The sequence below is a fragment of the Trichosurus vulpecula genome, chromosome 8 (genome assembly GCF_011100635.1).
Source record: "Trichosurus vulpecula isolate mTriVul1 chromosome 8, mTriVul1.pri, whole genome shotgun sequence".
Lineage (NCBI taxonomy): Eukaryota > Metazoa > Chordata > Mammalia > Diprotodontia > Phalangeridae > Trichosurus > Trichosurus vulpecula.
The window spans coordinates 254,899,104-254,917,385 of record NC_050580.1 but is presented as its reverse complement, the minus strand read 5'-3'; the positions used below and the strand labels follow the sequence as shown (position 1 = coordinate 254,917,385).

At 41.5% G+C, this 18,282-nt stretch overlaps 1 protein-coding gene across 2 annotated transcripts in view; it reads right to left on the bottom strand.

Moving 5' to 3' along the window:
• BTBD7 (BTB domain containing 7) overlaps positions 1-17,828 on the bottom strand; it is a 75,387-nt gene extending 57,559 nt beyond the window's left edge. Inside the window, exons 1-2 of one of the 2 annotated variants that reach the window (XM_036734684.1) lie at positions 5,317-5,346; positions 570-713 (exon numbers count right to left, since the gene is read on the bottom strand). The gene's annotated coding sequence lies outside the window, so the exon portion shown is untranslated. Of the gene's footprint in view, positions 1-569; positions 714-5,316; positions 5,347-17,610 lie in introns of those variants that run through there. The other variant, XM_036734685.1, reaches the window with a different exon arrangement.
• Between the last annotated feature and the right edge of the window lie 454 nt (positions 17,829-18,282).

Sequence of the window (18,282 nt, the reverse complement as noted above, 5' to 3'; positions counted from 1 at the left end):
TATATTTTAGTTCCCTAAGTACGTGTATTTCCCCCAATATAATACTTCACATCTATCAACTAGTCTGTGATTGATACACATAACACTCTAAGATGTCTTCTATTACAAGGTCTAGTAGTCATCTCAGAAGGCCCATGAAATTCTACGCTAATCCATCCTATATCAATTATACGTAGAAGCTAGGCAGTTTACCTATTCAAGAGCAATCTCTTTAGGATTAGAAATTACTTTAAAAAGACTGGACTCATGGGGGCAGATGGTCATTTTTCACCCTTATATCCCCAGTGCCAGCATAAGATCTCAGAGCAGCCACTAATTAAGCTTTAGAAGAACAAACTCTACATGTGCTTGTTGTCTCCCCCATTAGAACGCAAGCTTTTTGCCATTAAGTGACAGTTTCATTCTTGATGTCTGGCATATAGAAGGTTCTAAATTAATACTTATGAGGTAAGCATTATTACTTAAGTAGTACGTAAGAATTATGAGCTATTACATAAATACAAATGAGGGAACATGCATAAAATATTTTGTAAATTATAAAGGGATCTATCACTTTAAGTTACTATTACCTTGAGAGGGGTATCTTGTATTCTCTTCTTTTGATATATGTTTGTTTTTGTGTCATTATCTCCCCAAGCAGACCCTATGTTCTTTATTCCTGGGCAAAGCTTCAAAAATGCCTTGTAGGAGCACAAATATTTGTTGATTTGGATCTGCAAATATTTAAAATACAAATTTATAATCATGTCCAACTGCTTTCTTTTTCCTACTTTTCTTTGTGATCATCAGCTTTGTAAAATACTATTTCTGCTAGCTCCCTGAAATAAAAATGCCTTGAACTACTGGGTTGGTTGGTGGTTATCTGTAACTTCTAATACTTGGAAAAGCTCCTAGAACTTTTGGGACTGGGGAACACCTATGTCTGCAATGTCTTTTTGTCCCCTACTCTAAAATTCATTTTCATCTGTGATTAACGAAAAGATTTTTAAGGCTTCTGTCAAGGTAGGTAAATACAAATTTTCAAAAACTGAATTCTTAGAATGTGTGTTATAGTCTGCAAGCTTTTTTTCTTTACGTCTCGTGTGCTTTACATTAAAAACTAACAAGGTTAGGCTAAAAAGGTGATCTCCAAATCTCCAAATGTCAATGTTTGGAACATTTTAAAAATGAGTAGAATTTTTAAAAGTAGGTTTTTTGGAGAGACTGGGGAAATTTCCTAAAATTTTGGTCACAGCCAGGTCCTTGCTTTGAATAATGCTGTACTTCCATTTTAGCAAAAAATCAGGAAAAGTAGTAAGAGAAACCTATTCAACTGCTGCCTGGTATCACAAATCATGGGTTTCTCCCAACTCATCTGATAAGTAGCCCAAAGAATTCATATAAATTTTCACCTCTCCCTAACCTCTTACATTTAAGAGTAGTGTTACAGAATAGGGATTAGCCAAAAGGCTGGCAGCAGAGGTTTTTTTTTTTAACCAGACAAAACCCAGAAGGCCTAGAAAAGGTACAAATAGGTCATTTGACCTTTAGTTAATCAAGAGGTAGCTAAGCAACTTTTGCATACTGTTCAAGAATTGGAAACTGAAGGGATGCCTACCAACTAAGTGGGGAATGGCTCAACATGTAATGGCAGATGAAATGTGGTGAAATACTGTTGTTGTAAGAATTGTTGAAGGAAATGGTTTCAGAAAAACCTGGGAAAACTTGCATGAACTTGCATAAAGTGAAGTAGGTGGAACAAGGAAAACAATCACAGTAATATCGTAAAAATAATCGACTGTGAAAGACAGTGCCTTGATCAATACAATTACTAATCACAGTTCCATAGAACTCAAGATAAAACATATTACTCATCTCCATATAGAGAACTGATGGATTCAGAATGCAGACTAAAACTTAAACTTAAGTCTTTCTTCCTCTTTATTTAAAGGCTAATACGAGGATTTATTTTGCATAACTATATATATATTTGTAATGAGTTTGGTGGTTTTTTTTTTTTTGCTTTATCAATGGGTCCAGGAGGCAGAGGGGAAAGGGCCAAAATTTGGAAGTGAAAATAAAATTTAATTTAAAAAATATATACAAAAACAGTAATAAAATGTCAGCTCTGGATGGCATGTTAGCTCATCTAGTTCAGTGTTGTCAAACTCAGAAAGGGATCCCTGAAGCCAAATATTGATGTAGAAAACCACAAGTTAACATTGTGGTGTATTGTGTTTCAATTTATTTTGTTAAACATTTCCCAATCACATTTTAATCTGGAAGTCTGGGGGGCCTCCATAAGTTGAAACCTCTGATCTAAGTCCATCCTTTACTCCTTTACTGAGGGTCCCAGAGGGAAAGCAACTTGGCCCGAGCCATACAGAAATAGTTATTTCATTAGTGTAGGGAGGCTGAAGTCATGTAACAAGTTGAGGAATTAGTAGTAAAACAAAGAAACAGGTTACCTGTTCTAGAAATTCTGAAATGCTTCAAGGAAGACTTGCTACAAGTGCCTTGATATAGATGCTTTTATATATTCATGGGTCTAAAAATAATTGAGAGGAAATAAACTCACCTTTGTGCCTTTTAAAACACAAAATAGGGGCAGATAGATGGCACAGTGAATAGAGCACTGGCCCTGGAGTCAGGAGGACCCGAATTCAAATCCAGCCCCAGACACTTGACACTTACTAGCTGTGTGACCTTGGGCAAGTCATTTAACCCCAATCACCTTGCTTTCCCCCTCCAAAAAAATTAAAAACCAAAAACAAACAAAACAAAAACAAACAAACAAAAAAAAAATCCACCAAAACACAATATATAATATTAATCTCAACAACACTGTAAATCAGGGCTGTCCAACCTTAGGTTATCTTAGGGCCTCATTAAAATAAATTATTCGAGGGCCACACCCAGAATAAAACATATGGTACACTAAAAGAAAGTGGGGGAACTCGAAGTGTGAAAGCAAACACAAAACAACAAAGCGACAACACAATAGTATAAAGGTAGGTACGTACTGACTACTCTGCATTGTACAGACAGAACGCGTCCCACCGATCAACTGAAAATTCCATGCAATATGTTCTGTCCGTAATATTACTTAAAAACACCAAATAAAATTAACATCAACAAGATTGTTTATTTGTGATGGAATTAAAAAATCTAATATGCATTCCATGCAAATTATTATTTAATTTTTTTGCTCATGAAAATTAAAACCCACAGGTGGGCTGCATAAAATCACACTGTGGGCCACATGTGGCTCGCAGGCCATATTTGGACAGCCCTGCTGTAAATTATAATAGTTCACATAACAGGTATTTATTGGTTAATTGACAGTAGGCCCATGAAATCGCACAAGCTGAAACCACAATACTGTGTTCAATCCCAAGGCAAGGCACGATTGCTCCAAAACTATAGCCTTCCTTATGGGCCATCTTAATTACTTCATGATGTCTTTCCTGCCAACCCCCAAATCCCTGTAAACTAGATGTGAATTCTCCTACTGAATTGTTTTTTCTTATGAGTACAACTTTGTGTGATACTTTAAGAGATGCTAAACACCTTCAGAATAAGGTTAATATCTTCATTTTCTACCTTCATATTCTAAATAAGAGTAGGGGACTGGGGGGCAGAGGGAGAGGAGGAATGACCTCCATGTAAAACATGTAACATTTTAGATTATTATAATCTCTGGATAGGTGAGTTGCCAAAGAGTAGCAAGTGGCAAAGTTAGTATCTCAATCTAAGCCTAATGCTCTACCACATTATACGGGGTTTTCAGAATACTATAAAGATGAAACCAAACAGTATACAAAAACTTGTGGCAGAAAATGTTTTAAAGCAACTCCAGATAGGTTATTTATTGGAAAGGAAAATAAGGTTATCTGTACTTAGTGTGAGATCAAATGTTAACTCAATCTTCACTTTGAAATTAAAAATTAAATTAGATACTAAAAGTTTGTGAATTTTCATTATAAAAGTGGGAATTAAAGTAGTTCTTCAAGTAACTACGTAATTTTTGCTAAAAATGTAGTACTGAAAGCCCTTTTCTAACATATGCTTCACTTTAAAATGTGAATCCTCATTGCTAACTTTCATTAGCATGTACTTACCAAAAAAAAAAAACAAACAAAAAACAACCCAAACCCAAAAAAACCCACTTTCTTTTTATGACCGATACATACTGTCACAAAGAACTCCTTTGTTTTTTAAGGACTTAAGATATAGGCAAGCAGTTTTAGGTTCCAAGACTATAAATATAACTGTAGTAAATATCAAAATCCTGAAAAAATGAAGATGGGTATTTTAGGACCATAGAGGTAGAAGGGAATCTAATCTAGTCCAATCCCTTTATGAAGAATAAGGTATGAAGCAAAAACTGAGATCTGAAAAGTTAAATGACTTGCTCAAGGTCACAGAGGTAGTAAAACTAGATTATGAATCCACTGTTACTTAAAGAAAAACAAACAAAATCCTTAGTCACCTAAGATTTATTGAGTATTACTGCTAATTGTTGGGGATTCAAAGAAAGAAAAAAAAGTTCACAAGAGCTCAGTCTAATGGGGAGACAAATGAAAACAAAGATGTGCAAACCAGATATACACACTGACACAGGATAAATTAGGGGCAGTCTCAGAGAGAAGCCACTAAGATTAAGACTGGGAAAGCCTCAGAAATACTATATATATTTGATCAAATCAATACTCCTTCAGCTTTTCAGATCGCTAAAAACTGAATATCTGGCTTCAAACAGACAGATCTGGGGAAAACTATTTTCTATTCAACAGGACAGTAGGAATTTAACTTATTCTAAGTCTAAAAGCAATTTTACTCAAGAAACCAGTACTATACTAGTCATGAAGGCTAGAAACCTTATGGAACATCATGAAATAGCCCTTTCTATCAATTTCTAAGGTGGAAAATCACTTTTCAGCCCTGAATGGGAGCAACCACTTTTCAAGTCTATGGTTGCATGGTATCTCCAATATCTGTATTTTTTTGGGTACCAAATGTTAATGAAATAGAGTAATCTTTAAATGAATGGAAAAGATATGGGATGTCACCTGAGTTTTTCTAGTGAAACCAATGAATCAAATATTTCAGATTTACCTAACAAAAATGAAGTAAAACTAGGCTAAAAAAAGGTTAGGTTTTATATGGAAGTATAATGTCAATTATTTTAAAATTTCATTCACTGCTTAGCCAAGACTCTATCTCTTGCAAGTAGAGCAAACACATGGGGCAACTGGAATAATTACTAGGGTTGAGGGTAAACCACTTCGTATGGGGAAAAGGAGTTGGGGTTGACATCAGGAAACATATACAAACCTGAGGACAGGGATGAATCAGGAACCAGGTCCTCTCAAGGATGCCAAAAATCTAAAAGGGCACAAATAGAAGTTGGAAGTCTGGGTCCAAAGCAGATTTTACATTGCATAACATCAGGAGGCACATTACTCATAGCCTTGGGAGAAAAACTAGTTGTCTACTGAAATTCACCTTCCATATGGGGGCTACTAATATTACCCACCAGTGACCTGCTCTGAGATACCACCTGTTATGCCCCATTGCTACCCTGGTAAGCCTCTAAGTTTGGAAATAATCCTGTTCCCTGGAATCCTGAGGTTTTAGGGGATATCACTGATGGAAAGCTATCTCTTACCTGAGGGCTTTACCTCATGCTTCTCCACAAAACTGTGGGTATTCACCACGAGCACCCCCTTTCTCCCTTATTTCACATCATTCCAACATCACTCCCTTTACTATCTCCTTCACTCCAGTTTCAGTGAAGAAGGGGCCTTCTTCTTGCCAAAACCAACTTCTCTCCAGGCACTTCTGATCCAATCCCTTCCTGTCTTCTTTATTAGGCTAGTCCATATATCATTCCTACTCTCTCTTATCTTTAAGTTGTCCCTAAATAAGGCTTCTTCCCTGATGTCTGCAAATATTCTCATCTCTCTTATCCTTAAAAAATGCTCATTTGATCTATTTCCCATTTACACTACATTTAGCCCTTTCATTTTTATCCTCTTACTCTCTACTAAACCACTTGCAATATAGCTTTCAATTTTATCATTTTGCTCTTTCCAAAGCTATCAATGATTTCTTTCTTAATTGCCAAATCCAATGGCCTCTTCTCAATCCTCAATTCTTCTTGACACCACTGCATCATGGCATGAATACTGGATCCTCTGAATGCTGGTGATACTGTTCAATCCCAGTTCTCTTTCTACCTGTCTAATAGCTCCTTCTGTCTTCTTTACTGTTTTTTATGCATGTTATTCTCACTGATGCGAGTCTTCCAAGGTTCCATCCTGGTTCCTCATTTTTGCCTCTTCTACCCTCTCTTACTTGGTGATTTCATCAGTTCAAATGGATTCAATCATCTATCTATTCAGACAATTCCTAGACTTATATATCCAGCCCTAGCTTCTTTCCTGACCTGTAGTTCTGCGTTAACTGCCTTTCAGATACCCCAAACTGGATATCCAGTTGGCACCTTAAAATTAATGATCCAAACGGAACCCATTATCTTCACCTCACTTCTCCTTATCCAAACTGTTCCTCTTCCTAACTAGCCATATTACTCAGGATCACCTGTTGTCATCCTCAACTCCTCACTCTACCTCACTATATCGTCAGTTGCCAAATATTATAATTTCTTTCTCTATAACATGCCTCTCATACATCCCCTTCTCTTCACTTATGGAGCCATGACTCTCATGTGGGTCCTCCTGCTTGGACTGATCTTCTGGGCTCAAGTTCAATTCCAATAACTTGCCTGTCTTACCACAGCTCCCCAACATGGCATTTTCTTTTTGTCAATTTTGCCGATCTCACAGGTGGGAGGAAGAACCTCACAGTTGCTTTAATTCACATGAAAAATGCAAATTACAACAAATTAGAACATTTTACCTCATGCGTCTCAAGCGGTAAAGAGGAAAAAGATAAATGGTCAATGTTAAAGTTGCTGGGGGAAGACAGATTTTTTTAGTGGCTCTGTGACTTGGTCTAGCCATTCTAGAAAACAATTGTAATTATATAAGGAAAGTCACAAAACGGATCTTACCCTTTCACCCAGCAATCTCACTCTTGAACACAGTTAAAGGAAGTCAAAAACCCCAGAAAGGTCCCACAAAATTCAAAACAATTAATAGCACTATATGTAGTAGCCGTTAAAATAGAAAATGGCTGAACAACTTGCACTACGCAGATGTTATTAAATATAGTGTTCAGTAAGAAATGATGTGTTGATGCAGTCAAATAAGCACAACCTTCACAACTACCAAAATGTAGATGAAAACAACATTCAAAGGCTGCGATGACCAATCTCACAGATCAGTATGCATCAAGCATGTGCTGTGTACCAGGCACTGTGCTAAGCACCAAAGACACTAAAGGAGGCCAAAGACAGTCCCTGCCCTCAAGAGTTTAGAATCTAATTGAAGAGATAATATAGAAACAAACAGATGCAAAGCAAGCTATATACAGGATAAAAAGGAAGTAACTAACAGAAGGAAGGCTTCCAGTAAAAGACAGAATTTCAGTTGAGAATTAAAGGAAGCCAGGGAGGCCAATAGTCTGAGTGAAAGAAGAATGGCGTCCTGGGCATGGAGGGAGCCAGAGAGAACGCTCGGAGCTCAGAGATGGAGGGTCTTGTTCATGGAACGAGGCCAGTGTCACTACATCAAAGAGTACCTGCCTGGGAGCAAGGGCCTAGGGCATGAAGGGCTTTAAATGCCAAACAATATTTTCCATTTGCTCCTGGAGGCAAGAGGGAGATATTGGAGTTTACTGAAGGGGGCGGGGGGCAGTGGAGAAGAGAGGAGGGGTGACTGTACTTCTGCACTCTGGTGGCTGAATGGAGGAATATGGACCGGAATGGGGAGAGACTTGAATGGGCAGACCCAACAGCAGGCTATTACAATACCCTAGGCATGAGGTGATGAAGGCCTGCTCTAGACTGATGGCACTATCAGAGGACAGAAGGGTGTATATTCAAGAGATCTTGCAAACTTGACAATCAGCAGGTAAGGGTGAAGGGGTGGGGGTTGAGGAGCTCAGGATGATGACTGGATTGCAAGCCTGAGGGATTGGGACAATGATATTGCCTCTGTAGTAGGGAAGGTAGAGGAAGGGGGCAGTGTAGGGGGAAAAATAACGAGTTCTGTTTTGGATTTATTGAGTTTAAGATGTCTATTGGATATCCAGTTTGAGATGTCTGAAAGGCAGCTGGAGATGTGAGACTGGAGGTCAGCAAAGAGAGTGGGGCAGGATAGGAAGATGTGAGAATGAGAGCATAGAGATGATAACTAAGCCCATGGGAGCTGCTGAGATCACCAAGTAAAGAAGAATAGAAGAGGGCCCAGGACTGAATCCTGAGGGACACCTACGGTTAGAGTGTGTCTGGAATCTGGAAGAGGATCCAGAAAAGGAGACAAAGAGGAGTCAGTTAAATAGGAAAACTAGGAGAGAGTGGGGTCCCCAAAACTTAGACAAAAGAGAGTATCAAGGAGGAAGTGATTAATAGTGTCAAAGGCTACCGAGGAGTCAAGAAAAACGAGCACTGACAAAAGACCCGGGGCAGCGGGGTGCGGCGAGGGGGGTGTGTGGAGCCAAGATGGCAGCTTGAAAACAGAGAAAAGGCCATAGGATCTGGCAACTAAGAGATCATGAATAACTTTGAAGAGAAGTCTCAATGACAAAGTCAGAAGCCCAATTGTAAGACATTAAGAAAAGAATAGCATCTACTGGCACTGGTTCCTTGGTACGCATGGATGTCAGTTCTCTCTCTATCATGAATATAAATGACTTCTTGGGGCCATTCACTACGTAATATTCGATATATTCTGCATGCTATGTCTTCTGATTTGTTCTTCACTTATTTTATTAAAACATTTAAGTTTTATGTGAAAAAAAAGAATAAGGAGAGAAAAAGGAAGCGACTACTGTAAATGGCCTTTTTGAGGAGTTTAGTTACAAATGGCAGAAATGATATGGGACAACAATTTGGAGGAATAGAAAGATCAAGTGAGTGTTTTTGGACGATTGGGGAGACATGGGCATGTTTGTAGACAGCCAGCAGAGGGGAAAAGGTTGAAAGTGAAAGCGTAGCAATGCCAGAGGGGGCAATCTGTTGAAAGAGATGGGGTGGGATGGCATCACTCGAACAAGGGCTAGCCTTGATATGGAGTAAAGCCGCCTCATCATGTGAGACGGATGAAGGAGGAAGAGTAGCAGAAGGCACCTGAGTGACAGGAGATAAGGAAAAGAGGGACAAGAGAAAGCTCACAATGTCCTCAAATTTTTTCCTGTAAAATAGGAGGCAGCATTCTTAGCTAAGAGAGCAAAGGGGAGAGAGAACCATTGGAGATGTGAAGAGAGATGAAAAGGTTTAGAAGAGCTGCTACGGAGAGTAGAATAATGAAGCGATAAAGGAGGGGATAGTAGGATTGCCTAGCAGCAGCGAGGGCCCAGTGGAGGTTGTATAACCTAAATTTGTAGTGGACTTTGTCGGAATGGTTCCGTGATTTTTTTCTACCTTTGTATGTGGCTGAGGTAGGGTGGAGGAGTAGCTCATGAGAAATGAATAGGTTGAGGAATTAAGTGCTTAAAGTATTTGAGTATATGTTGAAGTCTCCTAGTAGGAGGAAAGAAGATGGGGAAGAGAGAAAAATTACAGGCCAGGAAGGAGTGACCGGAGGGTCCGTAGACAATGGAATTGATTGGCTGGTAGATATGAACAGCATGAACCTCAAAGGAAGTGAGGTTACTGACTGAGGTGGGAAGCAAGGAGTACCTTAACTCCTCCACCTCAACCAGTGAGCCAAGGAAAATGAGTGGAAGAGTAGTGCTAGAAAAATTGGCCAAGGGAAGCTGTGTCATCTGGGAGGAGTCAGGTTTCTATAAATGTTAACAGATGGAAGGAGTGAGAGAGGAAAAGACTTAAAATGAAGGGAAGTTTGCTGCCTATGGAACAGGCACTCCAGAGAGCACAGTAGAAGGGCTGGGTGGTGTTTGGTGTGAGACAGCTGAGGGCGATAGGAATAAGGAGGAATTGGGTGGTGGAGGGATGGGGTTTGGATAGTGATCTATAGGAGTTCAGAGTGTGGTCACTTCAGAGCGAAGGTCATGACCAGATGATCATTAATGTTCCTCACAGAATTAAGGAGGCTGAAGGTCACACTGGAAGCAAATACAAAGTAAGATGAGAGGAATATGGTCAGATAGGAAGCCCTGCTTCACAAGAGCTCCAGAGACTGGAGATTAGGCAGAGAGATAGAAGTTGAACCCTCATATCAGGAGAAAGAAGTCCTGTTTCCCACCAACTTTCCTCTTCCCACAAACAACAGGTGCAGCAGGAGATGAATGGCCTGAAGTAAAAAAGGTTATTCCTCTTCATATTGGAGGTTCACCACATCCCATTTGGGAGATTGGGCTGGCAACAAAATTGTCCCAGCACAGACACAAGTCATTGCCTCGGGGTAGATGGAAGATGAAGTCTTTCCTTAGAGGATACACTGAGCCCAGAAGGAAATAGAAGGCACAAGATGCTCATGTAGTCTGAGGGGCTATGGGGCTCCTCTTCTCACCTGGGGAGGCTGGCAATGAGGTGGCAAGATGTGGCAGACACTACGCAGAGGGAGAAGTCTTTTGGGGCAGATGGAAGCCACCTGACCTGGCCCCATACTTCCTTTCTTCAGGAAACATGTTGTGCACAGCAAAAGTTGGAAGGCACAAAGCATTTTTGTAGTTTGAGGTCTTCTGAGAAGACTGTGAGACAGTGACAGGAAAGACTAGTTCTTGTTCTGTCTGCCCACAGGCTTGAGGGTGCTATACCATGTAATGGTGAATTTCTACCAAAAGGTAATGAATAATTCAGTCCAAAAATGTGAGAAATGGAAATCTGATTGGAGTGGAAAAGGCCTTAGGAGGTTGTCAAGTCCAATCACTTTACTTGAAATAACTGAGGCATAGAGAGGTTAAGTGATTTAAGTCATACAGCTAATCAATTTGTGACACAGGATTAGAATTTATGTCTTCCTGACTCCATGTCCAACACTTTACCCACTATGCCACTTTATTGTGACAAGAGTAACGATCAAGAATTGTGGAACCATAAAAACCGATCACTGTAACTCTGACATCAAGATGGCATCATATCCTAAGAATGAGGGAATTACAGCCACCCAAGGATGGAGAAAGTTGGTAAGGGTTTAAACAAGCCTGCTGATGGCTCTAGTGAGTCCCTGGGATAAGCATTTACCACAGAAGGTTGGACATTCTGGAATTCATGGTCACCAAATGTCTCAAATAGCCATGTGAAACTTGGAACAGACTCCCCATACAAACTACATGCAGGCAGTCATGTCAAACATGGAGCACTGCTCAGTAAGACTTATTACAAAGGACAGATACCCAACAAGCACTGACCTTTCCTTCCACAAAGTTTTCATGTCATCTGGAAGGCAGACAGTTGGAGTCATCTAGAGGGCAGATAGTTGGGCCTGTGTACAGGAGTCCTGAACATAATGCTGATGAATTAACTAACAGATATCTGGTTGTGTTTCACTAGCTTGTAGTTTGTAGTCTATAGAAAGGCCTCAAGGGGGACTGATTCGTCAGTTGTCCAAATTTGGGCTTTGCTACAGTGCATCTGTCCCTACATTGTGAAGTGTGGGAACATTAACAGTTTGAAATTATAATGCTTTGACATTAGGATGATCAAGATACTCTAAGCTGTTATGGCTCCCTAGTGATGACAGAATATTGTATTTCTTCAAATGAAGCTATGTCTGATGTTTTCAAATACCACATAGTTTTCTTCTACTTCAACTTGTGAGTCCGATACACACCAGACCAATGCACAGAGGCCAAGAGTTGAGTAGAAGGTAAGTTTCTTAATGGCAAGGACAATTTCATTTTTGTCTCTGTATCTCTTGTATCTAGCACACTGCCTGGCACACAGGTGTTTAACATATTTGCCGGGTTAAACCGAATGGTCACCCTAATAAAAGGATTTGTTCTGTGAAGTTTGGATGCAGTCAAAGGGCTGCACTTGACGGTCAACCTTGAGGTTGAAGGTTCCCCACCCCTGGTTTAGACTAAAGGAGTATGGGATTTTAAGGGTACTCATCCTAGGTCAGAACTCAAAGTCCTAGAGTCTTCAAGTCTGGGATATTAGTGGAATATTATTGGAATATTAGTGGAAGCTATACATAATAAGCTGGGGTACAAAACCATATGGATGCATTACTAGAACATGTCAACGTGGTTAATAACCATCCTAGACTCTTCTAGGTGTTCTATGACAAAAAAGTTATGAATGTGATTAAAACCATGTGGAGAACCCCTGTTCTGATATATCAATTTTTGGGTAGTTTGGTCATGACTATTCATGATCAATTAACTTATCTGTGTGTGACATGTACCCCTTGGCAATTTTAAAAATTCAGATACCCTGAAATCTATTCAAGTGCCTCTTAATCTAGATCAGGGGTTCTTAACCTGGGATCTGTGAATTTGTAGGGCTTTTTAAAAAAAATTTTGATAACTGAATTTCAGTGTAATTGGTTTGCTTTGTTACCCTATGTATTTTATGCATTAAAAAATTATTCTGAGAAGCAGTCTGTTTCACCAGACTATCAAAGGTGGTCTAAGACCCCAAAAAAGGTTAAGAACTCCTGGTCTAGACAGAGTTAGAATATTCTACCCCCGCTGTTTTGCCCCTCCAAAGGCAATGAATCATTGGGTTAGCAACCCTGTCCGGCGATCTGCAGCCCCCCCCCCCCCCCCACATGCACGTTGGGGAACTGTAGTGTTATGGAACTGTAATCAAAACTCCCAAAGTTCCTGTAGGGATCTCCTCGTATTTTTCATAGGGCTTTTTTCCCCATGAAACAAAGGATAGCACAACAGGCAGCTGGTCCTACTGGGAGGACATAATGACGGTAGACTTGGCTTTGGTCATGGTGCAAAGCATGGAGCTCAATGAACAACATGCACTAGGCAGGACAGAGTTATCTCTGTCTATTCAATGAAAAATCCTGGGAAGGCATGCTGACTCTTATTAGTTATTAAATGTGGGCAAATTACTTAACCTCTTTGAGCCCTGGTATTGTTATCCTTCAAATGAGGAGGTTAGATGAAAAGATTTCCAAGAGCCCTCCGCTCTAAATCATGCTTCTCAAGGTGGCGCATAAAGCTTGGAGCTTCTCAGATATGGATTACAACTCCAAGACCTTTGGAGCCCTCTGCTGGGGAACTTGCAGGGTAGCAAGCAGCTCAGCAACTTTAGGCTATAGGCAGCCTGAGTACAGTGTTATCTCTGAGTATAGTCTCTCCTGCCAAACCAGAGATTTGCATAGGATTGTCAGTGAAGTAACTACAAGATATAATAAATCTTACCAAGATTTTGGTTTGTGTTCCCTGTCTACATGTTGTCCTCCACTCGCGGATCATCGGTGGGTTGTAAAAAGTAAATCTCTCTCAACATTTAAAGGCAAAAATTTAGAATTTGAAAATAAACCAATTTTTACAATTAAAATATTCCTTGAAGTTAAAAAAATCCAACACTACTTTTTTGGCATTTCAAGTATTTGTTACTTTGGAAGCTTTAATTTTTATCTGCTTACATCTCTTTCCACTAACGCCAACTATAAAGTTTTCCATGCCTTCTTATCTATGTCTTTTTGGCAATACTACATAAAGGATCTACCAATATGTTAAAAGGCTTCCTTTTGTTGTAAAGACTTCATATGTAAATGCTTTTCAAATTGTCAGCAAAAAATCATTTTGACAACAAAAATCAAAGAAATCAGTTTCCGTCTGACCCTGTTGTACAGCTTTTAGTTATATCTCTAATTACACGAATAGAAAAGTTAGTGCACAAAAAGGAACAATGACAAAGATTAGCTTCAATTTCTACATTTCTGTGTTTGTTTTTCACTGTAACTTCGAGAGAATCGACAGGATCACAGTGAGCAGGTTTTGGAGTCAAGAAGCCCTGGGCAAAGTCTGGGCAGCATATTTAACCTTAGGGTGCTCCAAGACTATAAACTACAGAGCAGCTGCCGGATTGCATTGGGCAGGGTATTCTTTACTAGGCGCTTCCTCTACCAATGAATTCACAGGTCCCCACAAAAAAAACAAACCAAAAAACCCCATTTAACGTGGCTTCGTATTTCATTTCAGTCTTAAAATAAGTGAAAAAAAAATAATTGAAATTTGTACTGTTTAAATCAAATAAATGTGTACAAATGTAGTATATGGCTATATAATTTCTTTAGGCCACAATAAAGAATTGGATACATTACAAGGTCTAAGTTAAGAAACTCACCATCTCCATATATGTTCATTTACATATACATATGCCATGTAACATATCTTTTGATCTAGAAATTCTACCTTTGAGGACAAACCCCTAGGAACAACTCAGACAAAAAGTGTAGAAAGAATTCCATACCCATTTAATTTTGTCTGGATTTTACTGGCATATGGGGCTCCCCAACAAGGATATGTCTCAAACAATTCAAATCATCACTATTCTGCCATTTGTAGTCTTAGCTGCCTGGAGCACTGAGAGGGTAACTTGCTCAGGGTCTCACAGGTAATAAGCATCAGAGAACGGGTCTTGAATCCAGATTATCCAGATTCTGGAACCTGCCCTCTATGCACTATGCCATGCTCCCTCTCTCATTATTTATAATAACATTTGTAAGCAATTCAAATGACCAACAGCAAAGAAAGTTTAAATTAACAATAGAATTTGGCAGCTAGTAAGTGCACAAATTGTTGATATGTAAAAAATAACACAGAATAATGCTAACTGGAAAAAAATGCAGGGCTCAAAATAGTGGACAAACTGTTTTCAAGCATATAAAAACAGTACCTTTATATGGCAGATAGGAAAGATAACATAGGCTCACAGGTTTGGTACTGGAAAGGATCTCAGCTAACCCAAACTATTCATTGTACATATGGAGAAACTAAGGCCCAGAAAGGTTCCCTAAGGTCACAGAAAGAAAAAAGTTATAGACATTATAAATATTTCTTAGGTTGTTTCAATTCATTTTTTAAAAGTCCCTCTCTCCTTTTTTCGTTCCTATTGCTACCACTTTAGTCCAAGTCTTCACTACTTTAAGCACAGATTAGTCTTACAGGTTAACTGGTCTCTCCACCTTTATCTACTTTCATCTACTCTTCTATTTTCAATCAAACCTGTAGTTACCTGTCAGGTGATGAAACCACTAAGGTACAGAAGATTGTTATGATATAAAAGCAAGAAGTGAAAGTATTTATACCAATGAAAATATAGTTCCTTAAAATACTGTATGCCATTCCCCAATGAGACAGGAAGCTCCTGGGAGGAAGATTTGTGTCAAAATTTGTGCATCCCACCTGCCAACAGTATCTAGTAAGCTGCTGAACCCACAGGATGTATTCAATACCTGCTGCAATGTCTATAAGCTCCCAAAACACAGAAGCAATATTATATCTCAATGTCATGCAAATGCCAGTTTCATCTAATGTATTTCTGTAGGTCAACCTGTGACTAGCACTACATAAGCAATACTTCTATAAAGAAACTTGCTATGACTCAGCACAAATATATACGAAGCTAGTCAGTTTTAAGTTGAGAAATGAGTATTGCATATCTTAAAATTATTTGATGGTATCTTAAACTTCCACTAGGGCCCTACTCTTCATTGTGGAATGGAAGTGATGTTGGGTTCTTAAAGTCTCTGCCAGTACAGTGCAATACAAGTTCTGCAAGTGCCACCAAACTGGAAGGGCTTTGAGTACCAGCCTGTTGTCCAATGGCCTGCCTAGATAAATTTAATGAAATCTATCACCATAAAACTGGAGATCAGGTAACTAAGTCTTTTGACCAGAGTAAGTTCATACCTTATAGACCATCTATTATGGCACAGTAAGGTCTTCGATTTGTGTCAGTATCCACAATGATGAACTAATTCAAGTTACCATGAAGAGGTATACTTTAAAAACCAGAGGAAAGTCAACTTAGAACTGACTTAAAATGTTGGTTTTGTGAAAAAGCATATACATTTGTGTCAACAGTCTAACTTATCACATCAGGCTTTATCTCTAAGTAGTTAATGTTTAGGGGCAGTATGGACTCATGAATACCAAAAGTTAACTGTAATACTAAGTTGTGTTTATATATACATATTCATTCACACACATTATAGACACTATCCAACCATATTTGTGAAGCTATAAAAATTTTGAAAGAAAATTCAGATGAAGAGAAGAGATAAGCTTAAGAAGAGAAGATATATAAAGCATTAGTTACTTGAAGTGTTTGGTAACTCTTCTGGCCACAAGGTGAACTTCTGAATAAAAAAAAAGTGAAGACTGCCCGTTTTAAAGTTTTCGGCTTGTATACCCAAAGACGAAAAAAAAATCAAGAAAAAGTAGTATTTTTAACACAAAGATAATGTGGTGGAATGGCGTGAACATTGAACTGGAAATCAAGGGACCTGGCTGTAGTGCCTACCAAGGAAACCACTAGCTTTGTGACCCTGGACAACTTACAACCTCCGGAGAACTTGGTTTGTTCATCTGTAAAATGAGAGGGGTGGACTATTAAAGGTCTCGGCCAGTTCTGAAATCCTACTATGTACCTACTACTACCTTTCATGTGTTCTGGAAGTTTGGAAAGCCTTTCTCCCAGTTCATTAATTCCATCAAGTTAAAATACATGGTTGGTATTTAGAAACAAAAGATGACGATTCAGTCAACAGAAAATGCTAAAGACCCAGGGAAACAGACAAGTTCCAGTCATGCTAATACTCCCAGCACAGAGATGAGTGTTCAGACATGGATTACCGGGCTCTTCCTCGGTAAATTAGGCCTAACAGCACATATCGCCACGGGGTACTCAGTGCCTGGATGCTGATGACTCGGGGCCAAGCTAAGACCACGTAAAAGCAAGAAGCACCAGCGGCTTTCGGGCTCTTCCAGGAACGGTGGGAAAGTTCTCATTCTCCGGGTGAGCGTGGGATCACCAGGCTGCCTAGACCATGAAAGCCCGGGACACAACACGGACCCAGTGCTCCCGGGGTGCCCTCAAACCTTCACCCGGACTGCTCCTTCTTCCTCCCTCTCCCACCTGTCAAAGCCCAACTCCAGCCGGACGCCCCAGCGGGCACGGGAGGATACGACGATTCAACTTGGACCCTTCTGCCGCCCCTGCGAGTGTCCCGGGGACCCCCTTTAGCAGGATCAAAGAAAGCTCCCGGGGTCCACGCCCCTCCCCCCGCACTCGCTCTCTGCTCGGCGGACCGGACTTCCCCGCTCGCCCAGCGCCCTCCCGGACTCCCCCGCCCCCCACGCCCGGCCCGCTCGGCCGAGCCCCGCGGGCTGGCACGGCCGTCGGCGGGAGCCACGCTCCTCTCCATCCCCCAACTCGAGCCCCGGACCCCGACGGCACCGAGCCGGGCGAGCAGCGCCGCCCCCTCCGCTCCGGTTCCCAGCCCCGCTCCCCCCCACTGGAGCCCCGCTGCTGCACGGCCCCCCGCCCACCCCGGACGTCCGGGGCGCCCGTCGCCCACCCCGGCCCCGCTCTCCGCCTCAGCTCGACCGAGAGAAGACCCTTACCCCGCAAGCTCCTCCCGCCGCTGCCGCTGCTCCCGCTGCCGTCACCCCCACCGCCGCCGCCGCCACCTCCCCCAGCGCCGCCGTCCGCCCCGGCGCCGGCACTCCCGGCCATCCTCCTCCCGCCGCCGCCGCCGCCCTCTCCGCTCCTGTCACGCACAGGCTCCGGATCCGCGACTGCTTCGGGTTCCCCTCGCCGCCATTTTGACTCCTCGAGAGAGAGCAGGAGGGGCTCACTCGGCGCGGCCCTCGGGGCGCCTGCGCGGCGCTGCGGAGCCGGCCGGGAGGGAGGGACTGAGGGAGGAGGGAGAGGCCCTCCGCCCCTTTCGCCCGTCACCGTCGCCGTCACGTGGTACGACGCTGGCGGGCGCGTCCCAGCGAGGGGAAACGCGTTCTGGGAACGGGAGGGAGGCATCCAGGGGGCGGGGAGCGCTTTCCAGGGAAAGGGAAGAGGGAGGTGTGCGGGAGCCGGATGGCGACGCCGGGCTCTTTCTTCCTTCGCTTCGCTTGCAGTCTGTGCTTGTCGCGAGTCGGCTCGTCTAGGCCGAAAGGTGGAGCGTTGACTAAGCGTGAGAGCGGGCGCTTCTCGCTTTGTCCCCCAGAAGCGGGCTTGTGATCGCTCACGAAGTGCGGGGAACCCTGGTCAGGGAGGACGCTGCCCTTCCCTGGAAAAGT